The sequence below is a fragment of the Piliocolobus tephrosceles genome, chromosome 4 (genome assembly GCF_002776525.5).
Source record: "Piliocolobus tephrosceles isolate RC106 chromosome 4, ASM277652v3, whole genome shotgun sequence".
Lineage (NCBI taxonomy): Eukaryota > Metazoa > Chordata > Mammalia > Primates > Cercopithecidae > Piliocolobus > Piliocolobus tephrosceles.
Window position 1 is genome coordinate 84,233,954 of NC_045437.1, and position 7,093 is coordinate 84,241,046.

General features: G+C 40.1%; 1 non-coding gene across 1 annotated transcript; it reads right to left on the bottom strand.

The window, feature by feature from the left end:
- Nucleotides 1–275: 275 nt before the first annotated feature.
- Nucleotides 276–382, bottom strand: LOC111544523. The gene has a single exon (XR_002732187.2). It is a non-coding gene; the product is annotated as a U6 spliceosomal RNA (small nuclear RNA).
- Nucleotides 383–7,093: the final 6,711 nt, after the last annotated feature.

The window sequence follows — 7,093 nt, forward strand, 5'->3', positions numbered from 1 at the left end:
GGATCTGGGGCATCAGGAGTTTTGCCTGGATTGGGTTGTTGTAATTTTACACTGACTTTAATTACCGGACATGTAGTACAGAGGGGCATCCTGCAGGTTCTACTGCATTTCAAACATACTCAACCTTACTTCTATTGTGCAATAACACTTCAGTTTCCCTTTGCTAGTTCTGATCAGTCACCGCAGACAGCACAGCAACTCTCTTCTTTGCCTGTTGATTCAGAGGTATGAGGAATTCAAAGTGGCTGGGCAGCAGTTTTTATTAATTAATATATTTTTCAATGAAACACTTCACAAATTTGCATGTCATCCTTGCACAGGGGCCATGCGAATCTTCTCCGTATCATCCCAATTTCAGTATATGTGCTGCTGAAGTGAGCACAGTTCATTGTTGTATCTCCTACTGGAAGCATTTCTCCCTCAGGAACTAAGACTTTTAGGCCAGTAGAGCATAAGGTCATGGGAACAGGAAGCAAAACATTTTATTAGTGGGTCACAAGGAGTAATAGTGAATAAATTCATTCCCGCTTCTGCCCCTTATTCCTGGACCCATGAGTCCTTGCTATGGAAGAAACAGCTCTATCTATATATTAGATGTTGATTCAGAGAATGTGCAGCCTTCTGGAGAATCTTGCCTCAGCACTGCAAAATATTACCACCTAGCTGGTGCTGTAACTAAGTTCTCCAAAGGCCATTCCACTGTTCTATCAAACAAATTGCTTCAGGATGGTGGGCAACATGATAAGGCCTATACATTCCATGAGCATGGACCCATTACCATACTTCTTTTGCTGTGAAGTGAGTTCCTTAATCAGAAGCAATGCTGTGTGGAATCTGTGGAATCCTGTGCCCGTGGAAAAGGAATCCTGTAAGTCCAGGATCACAGTTTTGGCAGAAGCATTGCATGCAAATCCATACTTAAGATGGTCTTGCTTACAGAGAAGAGGCATCAAAGAGTTCTTCAAGGATGCCAGGGCCCCCCTCACACATTTATTTCTCTCAGTACTGGTAAAAGTTTGTTTTAAGAATCCTTCCAGTGTAGGTGGATAGGTCTTATGTGACAATCTCCCTAAGCGTTTAAATTTCTTCCTCTACATTATACCAAGGCAAGTCTGACATTTTCAGTTCACTTACTGTGAGCCACCTTTTAGAACATGTTTCAGCCAACCAACTGAACAAATTCATAGTGCCCTTTCCAACTTTCTGAGCTGTAACACGAAATGCAGGCTATCCTCAGTGAGCCCATATCAATAAATTCAGCCTGATCTAACTTTATCTTCCTTCATTTCACACTGTTAGTGTTCATTCCCACACATGTTTCCTGGACTTCTGTCTGTACAAATTAGAAAACTCAAGCAGTTCCATTGAAGTGTAGTGAGCCCTCTCATGAATCACACTTTTTACCTCACCTTTAGGGGCCTGCTGGGACTTGAGTCTACCTATAGGTCTAGAAACAAAGAGAGGTGGGCCTTAGGACAGTCAGCATTGTCTTGCATGGCAACTGTCTCGTGGGAGGCCATTAAACTTTCCTCAGGCAATGCATGGTTAATCTCAGACTGGATTAAAAAGGCTGATGCCTTGGGAGGCCGAGACGGGCGGATCACGAGGTCAGGAGATCGAGACCATCCTGGCTAACACTGTGAAACCCCGTCTCTACTAAAAAATACAAAAAACTAGCTGGGCGAGGTGGCGGGCGCCTGTAGTCCCAGCTACTCGGGAGGCTGAGGCAGGAGAATGGCGTAAACCTGGGAGGCGGAGCTTGCAGTGAGCTGAGATCAGGCCACTGCACTCCAGCCTGGGCGACAGAGCGAGACTCTGTCTCAAAAAAAAAAAAAAAAAAAAAAAAGGCTGATGCCACTGGTAGTAGGGAGGCCACTGACACTGGGGCATGGGGAGGCTGTTTCCATTGGGGATGGGGAGGCCGTACCTTCTGGGGATGGAGAGGCCTCTTCCACTGGTAAAGAGACATCAGAATTTAGGGACACAATATCCTCAGCTTTGTCAAGGTCTTCCCACACATCCTCATCCTAAATCTTATTCTTTCCCAATCAATGCCCATACTTTAACAGTAGACATTCAACAAGGCTGGGAATTTATAATCAATTAAATTGTAATTTAGTCTCGGGATGGTATTCTGCATTCGATTTTCTACCTAGCCCTTTGGCTATAGGAGATAAGGGTCTCCTTTAGGACACAGATAGAAACCCAGGTCATTTATGTGGTGCTTGAGCTGTGAATTTGAATCCCTGAGCTCATTCTTTTCCTTCACCACTTTGTCCAGCAACAGTGGAACAACCAGTCAATCTTATTGTATTGGTTAGTTTTCCAAAAAAGCTTGGAAGTACTGTATACACAGCCACCCAGCTTGCTGCTTCTTGGAAGTGGTTGATTAGGAGTGTTCCGTGCAGGTATTTTGTGTATCTCTGCTACCAGTTCATGCCATGGACTATCAGTGCTCCTATGTATATATTTATTATGAGGAATTGGCTCACGTAATTATGAAGGCTGAGAAGTCTCATGATTTGGATCTGCATTCTACAAGGTGGAGACCCAGGAGAGTTAGTGGTATAGTTCCAGTGCGAGGCTAAAGACCAGGAGAACCAATCGTAGAGGTTTCAGCTGAAATACAGGAGAAGAAAACAGTCTGACAGACAGTGAATTCTCCCTTACTTCACCTTTTGTGGTATTCAGGCCTCCAATGGATTGATGGAGGCCCACTCATATTGTGGAGGGCAACCTGCTTCACTTAGTCTACTGATTCAAATGTTAATCTCACCTATAAATGTCCTTACTGACACACCCAGAACAACTTCCCACCAAATACCTTGCACCATGTGTTCTAGTCAAGCGAACATATAAAATTAACCATCACTTTAGTGAGTTTTATTGAAACAAAGCCACACTTGTTCATTTCCATATTGTCATCTTCGGCTGTTTTCAAGCTATAACAACAGAGCTGAGGAGTTGAAACAAAGACCATTTGGCCTGCAAAACCCAAAATATTTACTATTTGACCCTTTACAATAAAAAACTTTGCTCACCAATGTTCTAAGAGAGTGCTTTTAACCTTTTAATATATGTGCAATCAACTGGGGATCTTGTTAAATTGTTGGTTCAGATTCAGTAGGTCATAGCCAAAATTCTCCATTACTATCATACTTCTGGGTGAGGCCAGTGCTGCTAGACTGCAAACTGCATATTCTATTTCTCAGTTTTTGCTCTTTTCATAGTCCCTAACTATAATGCCTTAAACTCCTGCCTATGCAGATTCTCTTTAGGTTCATCAAACTTAAATCCTGCTACTTCTATTTATTCTCCAAACTATTTCATCTTATTGTGAACTCTTCTTCCTCATTGTACTTACTTTGTTTCAAATTTTTAGGCTTTGAATGTATTCTGTGTTCCCTGGCTGTTGCACTCTTTTTTTGAGACCAAATCTCACTCTCGTCCCCCAGGCTGAAGTGTGATGGCATAATCTTGGCTCACTGCAACCTCCACCTCCGGGGTTCAGCGATTCTCCTGCCTCAGTCTCCCAAGTAGCTAGGATTGCAGGCTCCTGTTATCACAACTGGCTGATTTTTGTATTTTTATTAGAGACAGGGTTTGACCATGTTGGCCAGGCTGGTCTCGAACTCCTGACCTCAGGTGATCCACCTGCCTCGGCTTCCGGCAGTGCTGGGATTACAGGCGCGAGCCACCACGCCAGGCCTGACTTTTTAATGTGTGACTATCTTAACTCCTTCAAAAGATTTAAAGTTTAGATATTCTGTTTTGAGACATCTATTACCTGTTATGCTTGCATAGTACCTAACATGTAGAAGGTATTCTCAAGATAGTTATTAAATTAATTAATGTTCCACACCTAGAGAGGATATAGTTAAATAAACAGTACATCATCGCAGTACGTGAAGTGATATTCTTAGTCATTGATACAGCTTTAGAATTAATTTATTTTTTCTCTTTAATAATTTTGATAAATTTCAGTGATAAGAATTATTCTTCTTCCTGAACAAAAGACAGTATTGAAGTAAAATACAAGTCTTTGGATTAATACATTAAATCAGGCTACAGAATTGAAATTTAAACTTGTCTCAAGCCTTGAGATGAAAAGTACACCTTAATTACGAACTGAAAATCTGCTTATTGTGCAAATTGCCTGGAGGCTGGAGAATTAGAAATGTAATGTTAATTTCACAAGTTTAATAATTTCATTTTCAGGATTTGCTTGAAGAGGTATTGATAAATTGCAATAGCCAATCATGTATGAAAGTTTACAGACTATGAAAATGTTTTATTTTGCCATTAAGAATCACACATTCCAGCTTTTGAAGAGAATTATGTGAGTAATTAAATAAGATGAGAAACTTCTGCTGTCATAAAAATTAGCCAATTTACTTTGCTCTTCTTCTAATCAATTTAAAATTTCTACCTGAACTATTTTAGTATATTCCAAGAATAAAAGTAGTATGAAGATGAAGCTGCTTTCAAGGAATCTTATAGATAGATATAAAAAGCAGTTATAAATATTTGGCATTTTATGAACTTTTGAGTTCCTTTTTTTTTTGAGATGGAGCCTCACTCTGTTGCACAGGCTGGAGGGCAATGGCGCAATCTGGGCTCACTGCAACCTCCGTCTCCCAGGTTCAAGCAACTCTCCTGCCGCAGTTTCTTGAGTAGCTGGGATTACAGGCACCCACCACCAAGCCTGGCTAATTTTCGTCTTTTTTTTTTTTTTTAAGTAGAGACGGGGTTTCACAGTGTTGGCCAGGCTGGTCTTAAACTCCTGACCTCAAGTGATCAATCTATCTGCCTTGGCCTCCCAAAAGTTCTGGGATCACAGACACGAACCACCGCGCCTGGCCAACTTTTGAGTTCTTAAAGCAATATTCTTTATATACTTTACCTCAAAATAAATATAATAATTTCACTACTTAATACATTTTGGACTTAATAAATGCAAATAAGTACCTTTCTAAACATAAATGTTGTACCCAAGGAAACGTTATAAAGGAATTTCACATGTAAGTACTATATCAGGTTTGAATAAAGTATTGGAATTCTAAATATTTTCAGGTATGAATACATATTTTTCTGCTAATCAGCACATTACTTTTGTTTTTTAAGATTGATTTCTAAACTAATATTGTCATGTTAACAGCAACTAAGATCAGAGGGAAAAGAAGCAATGAACCAACTTGGCACATCACAGTTTATCCACATGGTGGAGCCATGTGGCTAGATCCTGGAGACACTAATTTTATTATCCTCATCGTTTTGTAATAACTCATGATAAATCCAACCAACCAAATTTCTTCTTCCTGTGTGCAGTTTTCTCTGGTTCTCTTAGTTTAGTTCCTTATTATCTCGCACTGTAGCAGAGTGCAGCCTTAATCTATTCCAGTCTGTCTTTTATAGCAGTGATTTGCTAATCTTGGCTGCACATTGGTAACTCTGGGCAATTTTTATAAATCCTCGTGCTGAGGGCCCTACCTCAAGCTAATTGATCAGCAATCTGCAGAGTGGAGTCTGGACATTGGCACATGTTTGAAGTCTCCATGTGTGATTCTGTCCTGAAAGCAAGGTTGTAAACCAGTGCATACTACCACTGTAGACACCTTTTTCAATTATAGATCTAATCACGCCACTCTTCCAGTTAAAATTGTTCATTGGCTCCTCATCAACTCTAGGATAAAATCAACCTCATTAACAAGGCAAACAATTCTGTTCAACATCTGACGTTTGCTTTTCTAGCATCACCGCCATCTTCCACCCCACAGCACATGCAGAGTTCCAGCCTAAAGAATTGCTTGCAGGCTTCTAAACTGACCAGGCATTTTCACAATTCCAGAATTACCTCGTAACTTTAACAACTAATACACTACGCACTAATTGATATTTATTGAATGACTAGATGAATACTGTAAAATGGCTTCCTCTTATTTAGGACACAGATGTTTATTTTTGTCAAACAACTCTCAAGTGTTTGCTTGCCTTTCGGTGGCTTAGAGTACAGAATGTGGCACCAGGTCAACCAACAGATGTTAACTATATTTTAAAGAAGACACTGTTTTCTGCAAACTTATTGAATTCAAAGGTAACATCAGAAACTTCCTTAGAAACAGCTGCTTTTACGTTGTACTTCTTTTCAATCTAAAATTCTCAACTCTAACATTTCTGTTTCAGTCAACAGAAAATGGACTGCCTGCATGTGGATGATGGTGTAGATATTCTTTTTAAATTAGTGGATCCTCATATTCACTAGCTAGTCATTCAGAATCTTCGACTTTGTGATAGTCCTCATCCTAAAACTGCCAAGACCCTGAATGAACTGGATTTTCAAGAGTGACTATTATGGAAGAGTAAGTGATGTGACTTGAGCCAGGGCCGCCTTCTCCGTTAGGCACGGTAGGTTTAGTGCCTAGGAACCACAGTGCTTTTAGGCGCCCACGATTATGTTTTAATGTCCTTTAAGTTAGAAGGAAAAAAAAGACCCTTTGCATCAAAGAAAATGTTTTAACATAAAATAGTAATATAGTCATCTTTATGCCAATACAGTGATAAAATGCAATTTGTAATTCTGTTGTATTTTGGCCATGAAGGCAAAAGCAGCTAGGTCCCAGGAAAGTCATGTGGCCCTCATTTCAGAAAAATTAGGGAGGAGCCCTTCAGCCCTAAAATGTCTCCTCAGATGTGCCTGCCAGATGATGTAATGATGATAGCAGGTAGTAAGTTAACTTGGTCTTTATTTTCAGACCATCACTATCTCGTCTCAGTACGGTTTCCCACCCCCTTCCCAGGAGAAGTAGAGTTAGTTGCTTGTACTCACATATCAAACAACTTTAGAATGTTCCTGTAATCATACCTTCAACCCGATTTTTCACTGTAGCATGTACCTTTCTTATATCCGAGTGAGTCACTTAGCATGTCAAAGCTACTCCTTTTGAACAGACATATCTTTTTTTTAAATCTTTCTGTTTTTATTATACTTTAAGTTCTGGGATACATGTGCAGAACGTGCAGGTTTGTTACATAGGTATACACGTGTCATGGTGGTTTGCTGCACCCATCAATCTGTCATCTACATTAGGTATTT